Source organism: Pectinophora gossypiella, unplaced genomic scaffold, assembly GCF_024362695.1.
Source record: "Pectinophora gossypiella unplaced genomic scaffold, ilPecGoss1.1 Pgos_30, whole genome shotgun sequence".
NCBI classification, from domain to species: domain Eukaryota; kingdom Metazoa; phylum Arthropoda; class Insecta; order Lepidoptera; family Gelechiidae; genus Pectinophora; species Pectinophora gossypiella.
The window spans coordinates 620,258-640,123 of record NW_026063240.1 but is presented as its reverse complement, the minus strand read 5'-3'; the positions used below and the strand labels follow the sequence as shown (position 1 = coordinate 640,123).

Sequence of the window (19,866 nt, the reverse complement as noted above, 5' to 3'; positions counted from 1 at the left end):
TACTTCATTTCCACAATTATCACCATTTATAGAAAAATGTTTTATAACTGTCAATGAACTATTCAGCCTAACAGTACATACTTATTACATTATCATGATTACAATTATCCTGTCTTCGTCTCGAGATTTATCTTTGACCATGTAGTAGTCCGCTACCCTTCATTCCACCGCACAAGCATTTAGAGTAGGAAGAAACAGAACACAATATACCCTGTCTCTTTCTCCTACATCGGAGCCGGCTGGCTGTTCAACGTCATTCTTGTCTGTGCGCGCACCGAATGCACAAGTGTTCCAAATACGAAATCGAATCAAGTGTTCTTTTTTCAAATGTCGAAACGCAAGCGCGACGAAACAAGTGAAGAACGATATGCAAGAAAAATTAAGAAATATGAGTTAAAGTTGTTGGATAAGCGGCGCCGAAATAGTAATCGCATAATTTATTCGAGCGATGATAATGATGTGCATCAAGAAGGTTATTATTACATCTTTGTATGTTTATTATTTCTTTCGTTGTATTCTTCGAAAGATTTTTTTACTATCCCGTTGTATTCTTCGGGACAAAATCTAAATCGCTAGCTAATTAGCGCGATTACTTAGCAAAAGTGATGTTACATCGTGCTTGAAAAATGCTTCTACCTACATAACAGCTTGTGACTTTATAATAAAATAATACGAAAAGATATACTCTTACTCTCGATATGTACTTAGTTAAGAGACTTTTTGTAATTATTTCTTTTTATTTTGGTGCAATAAAGTGTATTTGTATTGTATTGTATTGTATTGTAAAGATGAACTTTTATGTATACTTCTTACAATTAAGTAGATAAATATACCCGTTTCGTTATTTGTTTCTAGAACATCTGGAATTCGATCGAACAATTTGCGGTGACTTGGATGGAGTACTAAGTGAAATTTCAATTGCCGGTAATAATGACGGCAGTAGTATTATGCCGGAAAACAATGACCTCCACGTCGAAGCTCCTGAAGATATTTTTGATCCGGAGCTCCTTCAAGCTCTTGGTGATACCGAAGCAGAAGCTGTGGAATACGGGGAAGATATTTACGACGACATCGCTGCAAGTTTTAAAAAAATATTGGTCGCCGGTCTAAAAAAAGACGTTAAAGAAGAATTAACTAAAAATACTTATTTCCGAAAAATTTAACATTGGCTAAGGCGCCTACTCTGAACCCGGAGATAGAAGCTATGTTGGTTGACACGTGCCGACTTCGGGATAAGCGACTGATGAGCAAACAGGACCAACTTGGAAGAGCTTTGTCAGCTCTTGGAAAGGCAATGACGTCACTTTTAAAGAAGAATCCTGATATTCCAGAGGTTGTTCGTACATTAAACGACGCAGGAAAACTTATCGCCGATTCCCATTACATTGAGACAGACACTAGACGGTCAGTCATCGTCCCTTTAGTAGATAAATCTTTAGCAGATCCTTTTAAAAACCGAAAAAGGGACAATTACTTATTCGGAGAAAATTTAAGCGAGGTGGTGAAGAACTCGCGCGGTATTTATTTATTTATTTATTTATTTATTATTAGGGAGATCAACAGCATTCACTTACAGTCTAATCCTTAAATTAGTAACACAAAGCCAATTATAGATCCCCACAAATAGTTGATAGCATAGAAGTAATAGGTGAGACAAAAAATATATATATATATATATATAAAACCAAGAAAAAAGAAATACACACGCATCGCTTACAGTGGAAGCCTAATCACTAGAACAACCTAAAAAATTTAAAAAAAAATAAATAAATAAAATAATAACAATAATAAAAAAATAATAATAATAATAATAAAAAAAACAAAAAAACAAAAAAAACAAACTAATTTTACAAATAAAGTTGCACAACATTACTTATGAGACAAAGAATTGTCGGTTTATTAATCTTTTCGCCACTTCACAACCAGTATTAAATAAATCCAAGTCAAGTGTTTGACTAAGAGTATTAAAGCTGTTACTCGCTCGCCACATAAATTAATTTTGCCGGTAATAGGTGGAAGCCGGAGGGAGATGTATTAAGGCGTTATGACGCAAAGTCTTTTTCGGAGGTCTTATACATATTTTGGACAGCAGGCCAGGAGAATCAACAACACCCGATGCAATTTTCAAGAGATAAGTGAGATCAGCTACTTTCCTTCTCTCGACCAAAGGAAGCAAGTGGTGCTTTTTACAGATGCCAAGGTAGTTCCTAGAACTGTATATTTGCTTAATTTTAAAGCACAAATGCCGCACGAATTTGCGCTGGATGCTTTCAATCATATCAATGTACTTAGAATACCTAGGGTTCCATACTTGCGAAGCAAACTCTAGATTACTGCGCACATAGCTACAGTACAAAACTTTTAATGTCTTAGCTTTTACAAAGTCCTTGGAGGTGCGTAGGATAAATCCTAGAGATTTATAAGCCTTAGCAGTAATTATTTCTATGTGCTTATCGAATAGTAATTTCGAGTCATGGTAGACACCCAGATCACGAATTACAGAGTCACGTTGCAGACACTCGCCTTTCAGCATGTAAGGGTAAGTAATCGAAGAGCGTTTACGATGGTAGGATACAACGCTGCACTTTGACGCGTTCAGATCCAGTAGGTTAGCCTGACAATATTCCTCCAAGCGACCCAAGTCACGCTGCAAGGCTTCGGCATCAGCATAGCAAGTTATTCGTGCATATAACTTCATGTCATCTGCAAAACACAGGAGTTGAGAGGACTTAAGACAGAGATTGATGTCATTCACAAAAATAATGAATAATAGGGGGCCCAAAAGCGATCCCTGAGGAACCCCACTAGGTATTGACAGCCACCCGGAAATATAATTATTAACGGCAACGGCCTGTGAGCGATTGTCAATGTAGGACGAAAACCATCTCAAAAGATTACCTCTAATACCAATCATAGAAAGCTTTTGAAGTAATAAATCATGGTGTATTCTATCGAACGCCTTACTATAATCTGTATAAATGACATCAACCTGCGCTCCATCGTCCATGGCTTCTGTAACAGCGTCATTCAACAGAATCAGATTAGACACTGTAGAGCGCCCTTTTAAAAACCCGTGTTGAGAGTGACTTACAGACTGCTTTACAGCGGGGTATACCTGATTATAGACGATTTTCTCAAGGACATTAGACACAATGCACAGCTTGGAAATAGGGCGATAATTCGCAACGTCAGTCTTTACACCTTTTTTGTGGACAGGAGTTACAAGAGCTCGTTTCCACAATAAAGGCACAACGCCATTATCAAGAGACCACTTGAATAAAATAGACAGAGGCACAGATAAAAGCTTCGCACAACTTATTAGAAATCGAGCAGGTAATTTGTCAGGTCCAGCGGACTTTTTCGGATCCAGGCTTAATAGAAGTTTAGTAACAGTCTCGGCGTCTACAGAAACAGAAGCTATATCTGAAGCAGCGCTCTGTACAAGTGAATCAGCTTCAAGCGAATTAAAGCGATAGCTCGTGAGAGTAGCAGGGTCATTTAAGAAGTTAGATTGAAAATAATCAGAAAAAGCAGTGGATATCTCGTCCCCGTCGCTGTAAGTAAGATCGTTATATGTAACACATTTCGGTACACCATGCCGTGACTTCAACTTAGAGTTCATATACGTCCAAAAATACTTCGGGTTACAAATTATAGAATCCTCAACAAGCCTAATATAATTTTTATAGCAATTAGCCTCAAGAGTGCGAACTCTGTCCCTCTGCGCAAGAAAAGAAAGCTGATCGGCTAGGTTACCGTATTTTTTGTATTTACGAAAATACTTGAACTTTTCTCTAATGGCTTTTATCAAGGCCTTGGTATACCACTTCGGGAAGTTATCACAGCGAGGTGTTTTTTGGGGTATGTATTTATCACGTAAATCTGCACAAATTTTATAGAATTCCGCAACCGCGTCATCCAGTGGCAGTCCCAAAAATAACCTCTCCCATTCGATTTTCGATAGATCTTCGTTAATTGCGTCATAGTTACCAAGGTCATACAAAAATATTGGTGCACACACTTTTTCAAGCGGGATAAAAGATTGAAAATCCAAGGTAAGTAAAAGTGCTCCATGGTTTTTATCAACAGGAACAAGTACGTTATCAGCACAATTAGTTACCTTTACAAAACTATCGCTGGCCAACACTAGGTCTAAAATCCTATTATGCTCATTCTTTATACAATTATATTGCCCTAGGTTAAGAAAATTCAGCATATCCACTAAAAGTCTTTCGTCTGGGAACGGTGACACTCTTAAAAAGATTGGATCACAATATGCATTGTCATTCATAGACCACGCTATTTTAGAAAGGTTAAAATCCCCTACTATAAGAAAACTATCCTCCGGGTTTAAACGAATTAATTTATCAAGATTGTCGAAAAAATTGGATAACTGTAATGAAAATGAATTACCTAGTTTCTGATCACATAAGTATAAAACGCAAATATGAACTGTTACGGGAATCTTACCATAACCTCTGACCTTTAGGCTGACCCACGCATCTTCAGCGCTCGATTGAAATGATGGCTGAAATGTAACACTTAATTCTTTACGCACCGCAATCAAAACACCTCCACCAAATTTCTGCTGTGTCATTGCGTAGTCACGATCTCTCCGCAGTACTACGTAACGGTCATTAAATAACTCACTATCTCCAATACTGTCCAATAACCAGGTCTCAGTTAATAGTAAGATATCATAATTACATAGGCAAACATTGCGATAAAAAACTGAAGTTTATATAAAGAAGACGAGTGAATTCATTCAAGCTCCATCGTCAAGTTCCAGGCCTAATTTAAACTACAAAGGCCCACCGGCTCGAGCACGCCAGCAGTGGAGCAGCCAGCACCCACAGTCATACCGCGCCGGTGGGCAGCGCCAGCGCGGCGCGCCTCCCGCGCATCAACGCCGCGCGACCGCGCTCTCAGCCCGGCGCCAGCCCGGCCCGCCGCCGCCACCGCCGCCGCATCCTGCGCGGCGCCAGCCGCAGCAGAGGCAGCGAACGGCAGCCGCCAGTCCACAGAAATAAATCCACAACTGCAACCGCAGGTACATACTGGTCGTCTGCAATACTTTTTACCCGCTTGGCGGTCAATTACACATGATAATCCATACTAATATTATAAATGCGAAAGTAACTCTGTCTGTCTGTCTGTCTGTCTGTCTGTCTGTCTGTCTGTCTGTCTGTCTGTTACTCTTTCACGCCTAAACGGCTCAACGGATTTTGATGAAATTTGGTATGGTGATAGATGATAACCTAGAAATGGTCATAGGCTATAAATAATCACGCCATCGTTCTTAGGGGGTAGGCAGTTGGCAGATAACTAAATTGATTTAGTGATTTGTAGTCGTTTTTGTTGGGACTTTTGCTCTTTCACGTCTAAACGGCTGAACGGATTTTAATGAAATTTTGTAAGGTAATAGTTGGTTATCTACAAACGGTTGTACGATCAAATTGATCACGTCATCGTACTTAGGGGGTAGGAAGTAGGCAGAAAACTGAATTGAGTTAGTGATTTTTTTATGGTTTTTGCTGGGAGTTTTGTCTATCATGCCTAAACGGCTCAACGGATTTTGATGAAATTTAGTTAGCTGATAGATAGTAATCTAGAAAAGGATATGGCCTATTAATATTTATATCCTCTCCCCTCTGGATACCGTCACACACGGTCGTGTTTTTGGTAACAGATTTTTTGTGTGAGAATTTAAAATACAAAGTTTAAATTATAAACGAAATAATTCGAATCGAGTACCAGGCGAACATAAAGTGTTGGTGATTAGATTGTGAATGAGTGAGACCACACATCGTGTAAAGGATAGCTACCTGCTCCTGCGCACCTCTTCAAGTAAGAAGTCATTATAAACCCCGCCTACTGCTAAACCATTGGCTGCTGCGCTGGCTGAGTGTGTGCGTGTGTATCAATACGTCACACTCGTTAACTCCACCCACTTAGCTTCAACAATCAATTTTACCTTGCCGTCGGTTAGCCGTGCATTTAGGCCTATTTGCGCTTTTAATAATGGCTACTCAGCGTACACCACCTAGTAGTGTACCCGACCGGGAACAACAAGCTCTCGAAATTGCTGGATTAGCATCGGAACCACCTACGGGGGGTGAGATTACACCTCCAAACTACGTTTTCCATCGAAACAAAAGAACTAGGGGTGACGAATCGTCGCCACTATCCTCACAACTCAGTAAATTTAAAGAGGAGATGAGGGAGCTTATTATAACTCTAATTAGTGAACAAACTAAGGATATCACAGGAATAACAAACGACCTTAAGGAAATTAAGGAAACCAACCTTAATATACAACAATCTATGGGCATTTTGATGGCTCAAAATGAAGAATATCGCCTCAAAATAGAACAGCTTCAATCTCAGGCCAAAAAGGATCGTGAATACATTTCTATTTTAGAAAACAAAGTTGAAGATCTTCAAAGAACCTCCTGTAAGTCATCTGTGCAGTTGAAAAATGTCCCGCGTAAGTCTGGGGAAACAAGAGACGACCTCATTAATATGGTCTTATCCTTATCACAAACCATCCAAATGGACTTGAGAGCACCTGACATAAGCGACATTGTTAGACTGAAAGGAAAACAGGAGTCAGTAAAAAATCCAATAATAATTGTTGAATTTGTATCAGCGATATTAAGGTCTAACTTTTTGAAAAAGACTAAGGAATTTAATACTAAAAATAAAACCAAGTTGCAGGCGAAACACCTAGGCCACACCACTATGGAGGACACACCAGTTTTTGTATCCGAGCAGCTGACTACAAAGGGAGCACGCCTTCACTTTCTAGCTCGAGATCTAGCCAAATCACATGGGTACAAATACTGCTGGACCGCATATGGACGTGTATTCGTGAGAAAAGATGACACCACAAAAATAATAAACATCCAAAGTGAAGAACAAGTACATCACCTTCAACAAGAAAAATGACTACTAGTGACTACGACGTGTGCCATTAGTTTGATAACCTTCTCTATATATTTGCCTGCCTTATGCAAGTACATACAAAAACTGTCAGCCGAACTTATGTTATATTTTATAAACATGTACCCCCAACTTACACTAACACACCTACTCATAAATAACACACACCCAACGACAGCAGTCGCACAAAAAACTCTTACATTGTTAAATATAATTATGACACTTTCACCAACACCACTTACACAATCAAGAAAACCCAAACACTCCCAACAATACCACACAAAACCCCGTCTCGTACTGATAATAACCTTACGTAACTATCTTAAACGTAACCCTATACCTATATTTATGAAATGTGTATATAAAAAACTACGACTTTACTTATTTTTATTTATTTACCAAACTTTTATACTAAACTTTTATTTTCTTTTATTATGGATAGCTTAGATACTTTACAGGAATTAGACTTAATACAAATTGCAGATTCGACACGGTGTAATATTCAGGAATTAATCAAATGTACTGATAATACCAGCACCAACAATCTATCCATTATCACCCAAAATATGGTAAGTATATATAAAAATTTTGATGACCTCCAAGTTACTATGTCACAATTACCGCATGACCCCGACATAATCATCCTCACCGAATGTAGGCTTAAAATAGGTAAACCCGTACCTCAACTGAAAAACTACACATCTTATCAGACGCTCAAACAGCTAAATCAAAACGATGGTGTAGTAGTATACACCAGGAACTGCTTCCAAGTTGGAATAACCGAACTCAATTTATCCGATGCAACTGGTCTTCAAATTAAGCTTCTAAACTACATATTTTTAGGTATTTATCGCTCCCCGTCGCACGCAAACGCCGAGGGCTTCATTGGCTCATTAAATACACACCTAGAAACTCTTTCCGAAAATGACAATATTATACTAATTGGAGACATAAATATTGACCTAATAATCTCTCCAAAAGAAAACGCCCAGGAACGTCGTAACAGACTACACTACTTAAATGTACTTTCCATTCATGGGCTCTTACCCGGCCACTTGTTACCTACAAGAGGAGATAGCTCCCTTGACCACGTCATCCTCAAAATCAACAGACACCGTAACTCAGCCCACATTGCAGTCTTAGATACCACAGTAAGCGACCACAATTTGGTCTATCTGAGTATTATACATACTTACAAACATTACACGCCCAGAAAGTATAAAATAATGATCGACTTTGAAAATGCGTATAAAGGACTTCTAAAATCTGATGTATCACACCTAAACATTTGTAATGACCCCAATCTTTATGCAGATGGACTCATTAATATTATCAAAACAGTTCTTGATACCAACTCTAAAACAACGGCTATCTCTTGTAGTAAGCGAATGATAAAGCCCTGGATAACCCCTGGCATGCTCCAATGTATTAGACTCCGAAATAAAATGCAGCAAAAATTGAGGATTGATCCTTGCAACCTTATTTTGAAAATAACTTTTAAACGATTTCGAAACTTTTGTAGTAACCAAATTAAAAAACTTAAAAATCGATTCCATAAAAGAAAAATAAATGGCTCGGTTAATAACCCTAGAAATCTCTGGGCTACAATCAATGAAATTACACAATATAAACCCCCTCATTCTAAAAATACTGATCTACTCTTCATTACCCCTATACCTCAAAACTCTGTCAATTACGTTAATAAATTCTTTGTAAACATTGGCAAAAACTTAGCAGAAGATATTATCTCTCAAATCGGAAATATAAATAACAGCTTCACTTCTCTCCAAACACAGTTATCTACCTTTGTTCTACTAGAAACAAGCCAACAAGAGGTGGACAGTATCCTGATGAGTCTGGACTCTGGGAGTGCCCCTGGGTGGGACGGTATACCCACAAGCTTCTTAAAGATTTCTAGAGAGTTTTTAGTACCACTTATCACTAACCTAGCCAACCTTATCTTCAATAAGGGTTGTTTTCCTAAGGCTCTCAAGAGGTCCATTGTTACCCCTGTCTACAAGAGTGGAAGCAGCTCGGATGTAAACAATTATAGGCCAATATCGGTTCTTTCCCCTATCTCCAAAATTGTTGAAAAGCTAATTAACAACAGATTAGTCAGCTATTTAAATAAGTTTAATATCCTATCCTCATCTCAGTATGGTTTCAGAAAAGGCTATTCTACACAAGATGCAATCCGGGACCTAACTTCCGCTATAGTAGAGGAAGTGGATGCGGGTAGGAAATGCATAGCGGTCTTCTTAGATCTTAGAAAGGCCTTCGATACCGTTTCTGTGCCCACTCTTGTAAACAGACTAGAAAGCATAGGGATACGAGGTACAGCTCTCTCTCTCTTTCGTAGTTATCTAGACGAGAGAACACAAAGAGTCAAGATAGATAGAAGCTACAGCGAAGAAGAGCTGGTCACTTTTGGGGTCCCACAGGGAAGTGTTCTCGGCCCAACTCTGTTCCTCATCTACATAAATGAATTATGTAAGCTTCGGAATGTCGGGGGAAGGATTTTTACCTATGCGGATGACACAGCCATTGTGTTCACGGGTAGCTCTTGGTGCGAGGTACAAAACGTCGCTGAGAAAGGGCTTGTTAGGGTTTCAAACTGGCTAAAAGAAAATCTGCTTACATTGAACATTTCAAAAACAAACTACGTCTGTTTCTGCCCTAACCAAAGAACACAACCCGGATATGACTTTGCTATCAGACTACACAATTGTTCGGGTCCTGATCGATCGGATTGCGAATGTCAACTCTTAAAGAGGGAAAGCTGCACAAAATATCTTGGTGTCATGGTTGATCAACGACTTGATTGGCATTCTCAATCCGAGCTGATTATGAATAGACTGAGAAAACAAATGTGGATCTTTAAATCTCTTCGACATGTCATGACTAAACAGCTATTAACCAAGATATACGTGGCCCTTGCGCAACCTGTTATCACATACTGCATCCAGATATGGGGCGGATTGAACAAAACGAAACTGTTGGACCTAGAAAGGGCACAGAGGTCTCTTATAAAAGTAATGTTCTTTAAACCTTACAGGTTTCCAACAGTTGATCTTTATCAATTAAGTAATCTTTTGTCAGTCCGCAAACTATACATACTTTACCTCACTCTAAACTGTCACAAGTTACTTCCATATGACCATACATTGCTTAGCAAAAGAAGGAACGACAAAGTGGCTCCTATGAGGACAGTCCGCACTGCTTTTGCTCAACGTCAATATGCTTGCCAGTCTCCCTTTGTATATAATAAAATAAATAGAATAATACAAATATATCCGCTACAATTTCATACTTGTAAAAAACTTGTTTCGGACTGGCTTCACACGTTAACCTACGATGAAGTAGAAAATCTCCTACTTAGGACTACATAATAGATCATTTATTTATTTATTTATTAATCATTTTGTTGGGAAACACACACACACACACACACACTCACACACACACACACACACACACACACTCACACACACACACACACATATACACACGCACTCACACACGCACACTCACCCACGCAGATCATTTGCTCTCACACACTTTTTCTTTTAATTCAATCTTTTTTCTTTTTAATGTGTTTATATACCTATATATTTGCCATGTTTTAAAATCTTATGTATACCAAAGGGGAGTTGCGAGTCATTCCCAACACAAGTACTCTAGTTACTTACTGGGAAGTCTCGACAACAAACTTCGTTACAATTATGTGAAACTAGCTGGTACCCGCGACTTCGTCTGCGTACTTTTAATTTGAATATTAAGGATTATATAAAAGGAACGGTATAGCATGTGATTAAAAGAGAGTAAGTAGGTATATTTAAAAAAAATAAAAAATATCTGTTTACAGTCGTTATAAAGTACCTATGTATTCCATTGAGTGGCAGAAATTACCTAGGAATATTTATCGGTCCCTTATGTCCAAGACACTTACAGGGGTCAGCGTCACGTTGTGTACAAAAATATTTTAAAATGACCTAATTTAAAACTTTTTTGTACACAACGTTTGCTATTTTGTTATTATTTGTTAAAATGTAGAAATTGTTTGGACTCGACACTCGCGAGCAGGCCACGTATACACCACGTGCGCTCCCCCACCCACCACAAGACAGCGCCGTTGACTGCCGCCACACTTCGGCGAATGTGCGCGACGACGAACGACGACCGACGGCAGTGGCGGCGATGCAGAGTATTCGTTAAAAGGAACTTTATCTACAAAAGCCAAATTTTTTTAACTTGATACACCCAAAACTACTAAATATCATGTTCCTAGGTTCAGTGGTTAATATTTTGTATACAAAAAGTTTGGCTTCGTAGTTCCCGTTCCGAATCCCTTCCGTTCCGTTCGAATTTCGGAAAATCCGTTTGTTGAAAAACTCTGCACATCCTAAGAGACCTACGTACCAAGTTTCATGGTTTTATCTTCAAAAATGACGAATACCCATACAAACATTCAACCCGTATTTCACCCCCATACTGGTAAAAATTTCAAAATGCTTGAACAAACGATTTTTTGTTTGTTATTTAGTGCCTAAACACAAAATTTAATATTTTTATCTTGAAAAATGACGAACCTCATAAAAAATTTCAACACCTATTTCATCCCCTCAAAGATCGAATTTTCAAAAACGCTTTAACAAATTGTTTTTTTATTTCTTATCAAGTTCCTAAATATAAAGTTTCGTGGTTTTATCCCCAAAAATGACGAACTCCCATACAAACTTTCAACCCTCATTTCACCCCCTCACTGGTCGAAATTTCAGCAACGCTAGAACAAATGTTTAATTATTTTTTTATCAAGTGCTTAAATATAAAGTTTCATGGATTTATATTTTAAAATTAAAATATCCCATACAAACTTTCAACCCCTATTTCAATCTCTTCGTCCCTTCTTTTCGCAATAAAAGGTATCCTATTTTCTTTCTCAGGGTCTAAAGATTGTCTGTGCCAAATTTAATCAAAATCGGTTGAGAGGTTTAAGCGGGAAAGCGTAACAGACAGACAGACAGACAGAGTTACTTTCGCATTTATAATATTAGTAAGGATAGCTTTTGCCCGCGACTTCGTCCGCGTGGCGTGTTATATAAGAGAGAGATCTTTGTGTGTGTGGGAGTGCATATCAAATTTCAAGCATCTAACTTATGCAGTTTAGATTTTTTCATACAATTTTTTTCCCAATAACTCCCATTTTTCAAAATACAGCCAAAAATAAACTTTATATTTACTAAGGTATGCATGCATGCTAGATTGAATCAATTGATTGAATTGATTTTTTTTTAATTGATTGTTCATTGAGTTTTAATTTTAATACACACTTCAAATCAAATCAAATCAAATCAAATATACTTTATTGCACAGAACTAGAATTTCAACAATCAGACATAACACATGAATACAGTACAATTTGGGCGGCCTTATTGCTCTAGAGCAATTTCTTCCAGGCAACCAACAAAAGGAAACAAACATTTACAACTTGGATGCGGGATGGTGCAACAAAAAATAAATAAATAAATACCTAAAAGTAAAACTAAAGTTAATATAATAAATACTCTATACTATACGTACATATATTAATAAATACTCAATTTAATATAATCCATATATACTAAAAATACTTCCTCTCTTCCCTTCAACGTTGCTGTGCCCTATAGGGTCCATGTTTTAGTTCCTATGCCTATGTAACACCCCATTGTACTACATGGAATGCAATAAATAATTTAATTGAATTGAATTGAAAACATCTATCTTACGCGGTTTCGATTTTTTCATACAAATGTTTTTTTCCCGTTAACTCCCGTTTCCGTGGGAATTTTGCAATATCCTGTTGCAACTAAGGTTTAAGTTAACTAAGGTACCTGCATGCCAAATTTCAAGCGTCTAACTTAAGCGGTTTAGATTTTTCATACAAAAGGATTTTCCCGCTAATTTCCGTTCCCGTGGGAATTCCGGGAATTCCTTTCTTAGTGCACCTCTACGGTACCTAAGCTATGTCCCTTCCAAATTTCAAATGCCTACATTTAGCCGTTCAGGCTATGCGTTGATATGTCAGTCACTGAGTCAGTCAGTTTCTCCTTTTATTTAGATTTGATTTTTTCATACAAATGTTTTTTCCCGCTAACTACCGTTCCCGTGGGAATTTTGTAATATCCTGTTGCAACTAAGCTTTAAGTTTACTAAAGTACCTGCATGCCAAATTTCAAACGTCTAACTTGAGTGGTTTAGATTTTTCATACAAAAGGATTTTCCCGCTAATTCCCGTTCCCGTGGGAATTTCGGGAATTCCTTTCTTAGTACACCTCTACGGTGTCTAAGGTACCTGCGTGCCAAATTTTAAACATCTTACTTGAATGGTTTAGATTTTTCATACAAAAGGATTTTCCCGTTAATTCCCGTTCCCGTGGGAATTTCGGGAATTCCTTTCTTAGTGCACCTCCACGGTACCTAAGGTACCTGCATGACAAATTTCAAACGTCTAACTTGAATGGTTTAGATTTTTCATACAAAAGGATTTTCCCGCTAATTCCCGTTCTCGTGAGAATTTCGGGAATTCCTTTCTTAGTGCACCTCCACGGTACCTAAGGTATCTGCATGCTAAATTTCAAATGTCTAACTTGAGTGGTTTAGATTTTTCATACAAAAGGTATTTCCCGCTAATTCCCGTTCCCGTGAGAATTTTGGGAATTCCTTTCTTAGTGCACCTCTACGTTAACTATGGTACCTGCATGCCAAATTTCAAACGTCTAACTTGAGTGGTTTAGATTTTTCATACAAAAGGATTTTCCCGCTAATTCCCGTTCCCGTGGGAATTTCGGGAATTCCTTTCTTAGTACACCTCTACGGTATCTAAGGTACCTGCATGACAAATTTCAAACATCTAACTTGAATGGTTTAGATTTTTCATACAAAAATATTTTTCCGCTAATTCCCGTTCCCGTGGGAATTTCGGGAATTCCTTTCTTAGTGCACCTCTACGTTATCTAAGGTACCTGCATGCCAAATTTCAAAAGTCTAACTTGAGTGGTTTAGATTTTTCATACAAAAGGATTTTCCCGCTAATTCCCGTTCTCGTGGGAATTTCGGGAATTCCTTTCTTAGTGCACCTCTACGGTATCTAAGGTACCTGCATGCCAAATTTCAAACGTCTAACTTGAGTGGTTTAGATTTTTCATACAAAAGGATTTCCCTTCACTACTCTGCTCCTATTGATTGTAGCGTGATGAAAAGTATACTATGACCTGTCCAGGAGTGTGAAGAATAATTGTACCAAGTTTCATTAAAATCCGTCCAGTAGTTTTTGTTTCTATAAGGAACATACAGACAGACAGACAGACAGACAGACAGACAGACAGACAGACAGACAGACAAAAATTTTACTGATTGCATTTTTGGCATCAGTATCGATTACTTATCACCCCCTGATAGTTATTTTGAAAAAATATTTAATGTACAGAATTGACCTCTCTACAGATTTATTATAAGTATAGATAAAACTATTTTTAATTTTTAATTTTTTAATATTTATGCTATCGTACTTAAGGCGTAGGCAGTAGACAGAAAACTAGGTTAGTGATTTTTAATTGTTTGTTTTAAAAGTTTGCCTCATTCACGCCTTAACGTCTGAACGGAATTTTATAAGACTTGGTTAATTTAAAGATAGGATCTTAGGCACGGACACAGGCTACTTTTTATGGCGGGAAAATACCTCATTCCCGCGGAAATCTAGATTTCGTGATCGTGTCAAGAAGCGCATGACGCCATAGCTACTGGAATGATTTCGATGTTTTTTTTTAAACTGAGTGACCTCAAGTTAGTATTTGATCACTTTTCTAACTTAGAGGGTAGGTAGGCGCCATAATTTAGGGAATTTATGATAAAATTTTGATGCAACTGTCTTTATTAAACAGGTATATCTCATTCCTACAGGAACCTACACATAGCTATAGCTAGCTATCTATTAACATTAAAACTCTTTCTAGAATCACATTACGCCAATTAATTGATCTGATTTGTATAAGTTTTTTTATTCAACTGACTGTTACATTACATACAGATAAAATCTAATTACTTACACCACATAATTAATATAGTACTACATGACTAGCTACGCTTTAAACTTGAGGAGGTAATTCGATAGACATTTATACGAACTTTAAGCCCAGTAATCAATCATAGTAATAAGGTAATACTCATTTTAGACAAAGAAACGGATAGGTAATCAGTTCGTCAACGAAATTATAACACCTACACTTAGTTTGTTTACTATTTAACGAGGGAAAATAATCCTTACTAATATTATAAATGCGAAAGTAACTCTGTCTGTCTGTCTGTCTGTTACGCTTTCCCGCTTAAACCTCTCAACCGATTTTGATTAAATTTGGCACAGACAATCTTTAGACCCTGAGAAAGAAAATAGGATACCTTTTATTGCGAAAAGAAGGGACGAAGAGATTGAAATAGGGGTTGAAAGTTTGTATGGGATATTTTAATTTTAAAATATAAATCCATGAAACTTTATATTTAAGCACTTGATAAAAAATAATTAAACATTTGTTCTAGCGTTGCTGAAATTTCGACCAGTGAGGGGGTGAAATGAGGGTTGAAAGTTTGTATGGGAGTTCGTCATTTTTGGGGATAAAACCACGAAACTTTATATTTAGGAACTTGATAAGAAATAAAAAAACAATTTGTTAAAGCGTTTTTGAAAATTCGATCTTTGAGGGGATGAAATAGGTGTTGAAATTTTTTATGAGGTTCGTCATTTTTCAAGATAAAAATATTAAATTTTGTGTTTAGGCACTAAATAACAAACAAAAAATCGTTTGTTCAAGCATTTTGAAATTTTTACCAGTATGGGGGTGAAATACGGGTTGAATGTTTGTATGGGTATTCGTCATTTTTGAAGATAAAACCATGAAACTTGATACGTAGGTCTCTTAGGATGTGCAGAGTTTTTCAACAAACGAATTTTCCGAAATTCGAACGGAACGGAACGGATTCGGAACGGGAACTACGAAGCCAAACTTTTTGTATACAAAATATTAACCACTGAACCTAGGAACATGATATTTAGTAGTTTTGGGTGTATCAAGTTAAAAAAATTTGGCTTTTGTAGATAAAGTTCCTTTTAACGAATACTCTGCATCGCCGCCACTGCCGTCGGTCGTCGTTCGTCGTCGCGCACATTCGCCGAAGTGTGGCGGCAGTCAACGGCGCTGTCTTGTGGTGGGGGAGCGCACGTGCTGTATACGTGGCTTGCTCGCGAGTGTCGAGTCCAAACAATTTCTACATTTTAACAAATAATAACAAAATAGCAAACGTTGTGTACAAAAAAGTTTTAAATTAGGTCATTTTAAAATATTTTTGTACACAACGTGACGCTGACCCCTGTAAGTGTCTTGGACATAAGGGACCGATAAATATTCCTAGGTAATTTCTGCCACTCAATGGAATACACCTCATACCTCACCTGGATACCTCAGGGCGGGCTTAGAAGTCGAGGCAGACCGCGTAAAAGATGGTGTGACGACCTCAATGCTTATCGCAAGGATTGGCCGGAGATCGCACAAAGTCGAGAGGAGTGGAAAAATCAAGGGGAGGCCTTTGCCCAGCAGTGGGATCGTATAGGCTAAATAAGATAAGAATGGAATACATAGGTACTTTATAACGACTGTAAACAGATATATTTTATTTTTTTTAAATATACCTACTTACTCTCTTTTAATCACATGCTATACCGTTCCTTTTATATAATCCTTAATATTCAAATTAAAAGTACGCAGACGAAGTCGCGGGTACCAGCTAGTTTTATTATAAATCAGAATCAGAATCATTTATTCAACGTAATTATCATGGATAAACTTGTTGAAGGTCAATGTAACATTTTTGAATTTACGTCATTTCGCAAGGTGTTATGGCTGAGGAGAAGAAATGACAAGAAACTGCAACAGCAACACATCTTTTAAAAACCAATGAGGATATACATTACAAGTTATTTAATAACTAGAGGAACACATTCAATACCAGACATTTTTATCATTTAGGTAGTCATTAATCTTATAATAAGCTTTTTTACATAAAGTAAGCTTCACGTGAGCTTTAAATTTATTTTCTGACAAATTTAAAATATTATCTGGTATTTTATTGTAAAAACGTATACATAACCCCAAAAAAGATGAATTTAATTTACTTAATCTAGAATTTTGAATAGCAATTTTATGTTTATTTCTTGTATTGTAAGTATGCCTTTCACAGTTTCTCGGAAGGAGAGATAAGTTTTTACGTACATACATAATGTTTTCATATATATATTGACTTGCGACCGTCAGTATATTTATTTCTTTAAACAGCTCCCTCAAAGAGTCCCGACAACGCAGCTTATAAATAGCGCGAACTGCTCTTTTTTGAATGATGAAAATAGTTTCTACATCAGCGGCTCGACCCCACAGCAAAATACCGTAAGACATTATGCTGTGGAAGTAGCTGAAGTAGACAAGTCTAGCAGTGGGTACATCTGTGAGTTGTCGGATCCTTCTGACGGCATATGCTGCTGAACTTAGCTTGCCCGCTAGTGATACAATATGTGGGCCCCATTGAAGTTTTGAATCTACAGTAATTCCTAAGAAAACTGTGTGTTCAACAAAATCTAGTTTCTCGTCGTTAATTTTAATGTTATTATTTACTTTCTTTACGTTTGGTAGAACAAATTTAATACACTTCGTTTTCTTAGCATTTAGAACTAGGTTATTTACTGTAAACCAACTTAGAACCTGCGACACAGCGCTGTTTGCTTCGTCAAATTCCTCTAACTTTCTGTCGATTTTAAATATAAGAGAAGTGTCATCCGCGAACAGCACAATGTCAGCTTGGTTCTGTACTACATAAGGTAAATCATTTATGTACACTAAAAAAAGAAACGGCCCCAAAATGGATCCTTGAGGAACTCCCATTTGAACATGAGAGCCCGAAGAAGTCGTACTATTGATTTGTACCTTTTGTATCCTACCACCTAGATATGAATTTAACAAACTGAGAGCTCCATTATTTAGTTCATAGTGCCTCAATTTCAAAAGCAAGGTCTCATGATCCACGCAGTCGAACGCCTTAGACAAGTCACAGAATACTCCTACGGCATTTTGCGACTTCTCCCAAGCATCGAAAATGTGTCGAACAAATGTCACACTCGCGTCTGTTGTAGACCGACCCTTAGTAAAACCAAACTGCTGGCTGTGGAGTAAGTTATTTAAATTAAAATGACATAGCAGTTGGTCGAGAATAATTTTCTCGAAAATTTTACTAAGTACTGGTAGAATAGAAACCGGTCTATAATTCGTGGGGTCTGATTTTGTGCCCGATTTAAAAAGAGTTATAACTTTACTGATTTTCATTAAATTTGGAAAAGTGCCATTTTCAACACTCATATTAAAAATGTAAGCTAGATATGGTGCTAAGATATCAATAACAGAGCTCATCAATTTGACAGACAATCCCCATAAATCTTTCGAGGTTTTAAGTTTCAGCTGTTTGAATACTTTAACAATACTACTCGGATCAACGCGTTTAAAATCAAATAATTCAGTGCAAGCAGTAACATTACTTTTTAATAATATATCAGCTTGAACAGGACCTGAGAGATTCTGTAGTTTTTACAGGGATGTTCGTGAAGAATTTATCAAAAACTTCAGCTACATCTTTATCTTGTTTTACTAACCCAGTGCCCGATTCTATATTGTATTCTAATTCACGCGGTTTAGAAGCCTTTGTTTCACTATTTATTACTTGCCAAACTGCCTTTATTTTATTATCCGCGGTCTTTATTTTACTACTAATATGCATCTGTTCGGCTGTATAACACACTCTTCGAAATATTTTAGAATAATTTTTGGCGTAGCTTTTGAAACTATCAGCGTGTGTATACGTTTTTTCCTTATGTAAAGAATAAAGAGTATTTCTACTTTTGCGAATGCCTACGGTAGCCCAGTCACTGAACTTGAATGATTGACTGTTGGTAACTACCTTTTGAGGAAAATTATTTTCAAATTCTTTATGAATAATAGTGAAGAAATCCCTGTAAAAATCGTCAGGATTGTCTGTATCAAAGTTTGGACAAGGTAAGTTACTACTTATATAGTATATAACATAACAACAGATGATGATGAGAGTATTTTGGGTGATACGTTAAATTGTGAAGAGCCTTCTACCACCCAACAAAGAAGGTCTGATAAGCAGTTAACTGTTGAGCAGCTAGAAAAAATATTAGATAAAAAATTTGAAAACAACAAATTATCCTTGCTTACTGAATTAAAAACTTTAATACTGACTGAAATTACGAAGACAGTATCAGATTTAAAAAACGAGTTGATGGAAAAAAACAATTCTCTAATATTGGAACAAAAAAAATTAAAGCAAGAAATTATAAAAATAAATACAAGTATCGACAATTTACAAGCCGAGAATACAAAGTTAAAAGCAGAAATTAAAGAAATACAAAATAAAATACTCAATCCCTCAGAAATCCGTAATGAAGTAGAAACGAAAGCAAACAGTAATGTTGAAAACTACAAAAAAATTGTTCTATACGGGTTGAACGAATACTATTGGGAAAATGAATATGAACTACACGAAAGAGTGGTATTCATTTTTAAAGATATACTGAATGTCGATCTGGAAGGTTACATTGAGGATTTGTTTAGAATAGGAAAACATGGTCAAAGAAGACCCTTGACTATTGAACTTCTGAGCAAGAGAATGGTAAAATATATCCTAGAAAATAGACACTTTTTCAAGAACACTGGATTAACCATTAACGAATTTCTGGATGAAAACTCACTGCAGCAACGAAAGAAACTAAGACAAAACCTGTTAGAAACAAGACGACGAGGATATCATGCGGTCATCAGAAATAACATCTTA

At 37.0% G+C, this 19,866-nt stretch overlaps 1 pseudogene; it reads left to right on the top strand.

Moving 5' to 3' along the window:
• The first annotated feature begins 227 nt into the window (after positions 1–227).
• LOC126380877 (uncharacterized) lies at positions 228–5,030 on the top strand (annotated as a pseudogene).
• Positions 5,031–19,866: the final 14,836 nt, after the last annotated feature.